Source organism: Pinus tabuliformis, chromosome 3_1 (genome assembly GCF_031772625.1).
Source record: "Pinus tabuliformis cultivar Carrire ecotype Pingquan chromosome 3_1, CPIR1, whole genome shotgun sequence".
Lineage (NCBI taxonomy): Eukaryota > Viridiplantae > Streptophyta > Pinopsida > Pinales > Pinaceae > Pinus > Pinus tabuliformis.
In genome coordinates, this window is record NC_142301.1 from 659716784 (window position 1) to 659721135 (window position 4352).

A 4352-nucleotide genomic window follows, 5' to 3' on the forward strand; every position below is an offset into this window, starting at 1 on the left:
AAGACCTTGAAGAGCTTGAGAGGAATTTTGGGTCTCACAGGCTACTATTGCAAATTTGTCCGCCATTTTGGTCGCATTGCTAGGCCCCTCACTCAACTCTTCAAGAAAAATTCATTCATCTGAAATAATGAAGCACAACAGGCATTTATAGCTCTCAAACATGCCATGTGTTCCACTCTAGTCTTAGCACTACCCGACTTCACCAAATCTTTTGTGATTGAATGTGATGCTTATGGTACAAGTATTGGGGCGGTCTTAATGTAGGAAGGTTGACCCTTGGCCTTCACGAGCCAACAACTAAGTGGGAAGAATATGGGAAAATCTACCTATGAGAAGGAGATGATGGCCATCTTACATGCAGTAGATACCTAGCGACCATACTTATTGGGGAGACGTTTCTGAATCCGCACAGACCATCAAAGCCTTAAATATTTTTTGGAGCAACGCCTATCCTCGCCACAACAAAATAAATGGCTCGTCAAAATGTTGGGATATGATTATGAGATAATTTACAAGAAAGGGTGTGAAAATATTGTAGCAGATGTGTTATCCCACCAATTTGAGGAGGAAAGTACCCTGCTCGCAATTTCCCTTCACATTCTAGAATGGATTGAAGAAGCTCGCAAGGAGTGGTTTTCACATCCATGGCTCTCCCAACTCATTAATCAATTGCAAGCTGATCTAAAATCCACAGCGGGCTACTCGTGGTAGGATGAGATTCTTCTCTATAAGGATAGAGTCGTAATATCACCAACATCTATCCTCAAAAGCCGCATTTTGGCAGAGTTTCACTCATCTCCCACTACAGGACATTCAGGATTTTAGAAGATGTATGCATGCACTCGAAGATAATTTTTTTGGACAGGCATGAAAAAGGACATTCTTACTTTTGTAGCTGAATGAGACGTATGTCAGTGCCACAAAGGAGAAATAGTCAAATCCCTAGGCACATTACAACCATTGCCCATCCCGGCCTCAATCTGGATGGAGGTTTCTATGGATTTCATTACGGGTCTTCCAAAGTCAGGAAACAAGTTAGTCATCATGGTGGTTGTGGACAAAATTTCTAAGTATGCTCATTTTTACACCCTACCCCACCCTTTTACACCGACTTTAGTCACTCAATCTTCCATGGATCAGATCTTCAAATTGCATGGCATGCCCACTTCCATTGTGTCTGATCATGATTCGATCTTCACTAGTAACTTCTTGCAGGAACTCTTCAGGCTACAAGGTACCCAACTACAACTCAGTACTTCCTGTCATCCACAAACTAATGGTCAAACTGAAGCAGTAAACAAATTTCTGGAGACCTACATTAGGTGTTTCACTTCAGAAAAGCAACATCTCTAGGTACAGTGGTTACCTCTAGCTGAATGGTGTTATAACACCAACTATCATGCCACCACCAAAATGACTCCATATGAAGCAGTTTATGGTCAAATCCCTCCTTCCCCTACTTCTTATATCAAGGGATGCTCGAAGGTACAAGCAGTGGATCAACTCCTACAGAACTGCACAACCATGCTGGCCCACCTTAGAGAGAATCTTTATCAAGGCCAAAACCGCATGAAGCAACAAGCAGATCAACATCGCTCAAAATGTCAATTTCAAGAAGGGGATCAGGTATTTTTGAGGCTGCAACCATATAAGAAAACATCACTCAAAGACAAGGGTTGTCAGAAATTATCTCCAAAATTCTACGGACCATATCAAGTACTTCAGCGCATTGGAGAAGTCACCTACAAGCTAGCTTTGCCACCCACTGCAAAAATCCATCCAGTCTTCCATGTCTCATGCCTCAAGAAAGTGATTGGGAACCATTATAGAATTCAAACCAGTCTACCTGAAGTGGATGAAGAAGGATCAATCTGGCTCCAACCTAAATAGGTTCTTAACACACGAGAACGACACCTGCATGGCCGCACGATCAAGGAAGTCCTCGTTAAGTGGAAATACACCTCTCCGGAAGAGGCAACCTTGGAACCAGCTACTATACTTCAGTAGTTTCCACAGCTTCAGCCTTGAGGACAAGGCTATTCTTATGGGGGAGGGCATGTTAGGGTCCAATCCTAACCCCCTTATTTATGTAATAGGATCGAGTCATAGTTATAGAGTCAATAAAGCCCATATTAATAATTGTAAGTGGTTAACCCGCATTTAATGAAGGGACCACAATTAGTTGCAAATGGGCCATGGTATTAGATAGATGGTATTAATAAGAACCATGGTATTTCCCCATGGTATTTCATGTATGAATCCTATATAAATGATAGAGACTCCCCTCGAGGAGCATCGTGTCTTATTTTGTAATTGAGCTCATCTCTATTGGAGGTTGCCCCCTCGAAGAGGCAAGTGAACATTGCTTTCTGAATAATAAAATACATGCTGCTATTTCTCATTGTTCTATGTTCTGGGTATATTTTCGCGCATATTTGGTATTTTGGCATCGCCTTGTAGGTTAAGAGCATAATAGATTATTGCATACTAGGCATCTAAGAAGTCTAGTCAAGAGCATATATTTATATTAGGACATCATATTTGTTAATAGTGCAAGTGTGAGATTTACTCATGATGATCACACTATTAAATCTCTCACCCACACAATAATATTAGTTGTCTATGTGCATATTAACTATAGCACTCACATAATAGTACTAGTTATCTAGGTACATATTAGTTTGTGATGGTTGTGCACATAATATAGTACCTTGGGAAAAAACAACTAAAAAATAATGCAACTTTATGTTAAAGTTTCTTGAAGGATGAGAGGGTTTGTGGTGGGGGTTAAGGAATTATTCATCTCTTTGATAATACATTTTACCTAGATATATTTATGTATACATATATCCTAAGGTGCAAAATAAAATAATAACTATTATAGAATATGAAAATCAATAAAAACATGCATTAATTAATTAAGCCTTCATTAATTAAACAAGGGGGATTAGTGCATGCAAGAACATTTTCATGGATGACAAATGAAGTCATTCGTGCAACTAGAATAGGAATGTTTTAAGGGGATGAAGGGCACTCATAAGATATCTTTGGTTTTTTGTTTGTTGGGGGGAAGTTGTGAGAAATGTGTTAAAATGAGGATATTACAACTAGTGGTTAAGGGGTTTCTAATCTAATGTGGGAAAGATTGAGAAGGAGGAAGAAAGGATGCCATAGTTTTACTAATTGATACATTGAGGGATCTCAATTTTATGTTAAAGGGTAAGTTGAGAGAACATTGAAATATTTCATTTTGGCCAACATTTAAATATATTTTTTATTATTCATATTTTTCTAGATGTCACATGTCAATTCCATGTAGAGAATGGAAGGAATTACACATCCACAATGATCAAAGGATCATGTGTGCAACATAGATTCCTAAAAATAATTAATACTTATTATTGATAGACTTATGGAGTTGAATTTTGTAAATAGGTTGAAACATCCAACACTTCGAGCAAATACTTTTTCCATCCTCCTGAGGATGGATTGAGTGTCTACCAAAAAGGAGGTAGAGTGTCTTCCCTGAAAGGATGGGTAGAGTTTATGCCTAAAACGTCAGACATTTAATCCTACTTACATAGTTCAGCTCCAAAAGTCTATATACAATATGAACAAGTGTGAAAATCTGCATTGAAACATAATATTTTTTTATAGTGGTTTCCTTTATTAATTACATGTGCAAATTTTATCGAGTATAGTTTAATTATGTTAAGCCATCATAGCATTCACGTATAGGTTTATTAAGATGAAATTTAATACACAATATGTTTAAAATATAATTATATTACATCTAAAATGCTAGTACTAGTGTGTATATATATATATATATATATATATATGATGTGGAAATCACATATTCATTCAATGTAATGAGAAAGAAAATTGATTTTTTTAATCTAAAGCCTTATAGAAATAATTTTGCATTGTTGAGAAGTGTAGTAAGAAAGTCTCAATTTGACTTTACCTTGGTCAAATTGAGAAAAGTCAAATTTCCACATCAACAAAAAACTTGGAGGTAGTTAACTGAGGTGAAATGGCTCTTGTGATTCAGTTAGGTAAGGAAATTCGAGTTAGAGGGCTTGGAAATCAGCTATGCATGTGTGATTGCTAATTTGCAGCAATCTAGTTCAGTTATTTCCAATTGCATTCAATTAAACTAGTTCTAAATGTTGATAGAACTAGTTGGAGCTAAATTGTGCAGTGGGATAGTAGTCTAACTTAGTGATCATCCAATTAATTGATCAATCAACCAAAAATGGCTAGTGCATGCGGAGAATTTGAGTTCCCCCATAGTGGTAGAGATTCCAAGGAAGTGTAACATCAATTGTAGACTAGTTTTGAGTATACAA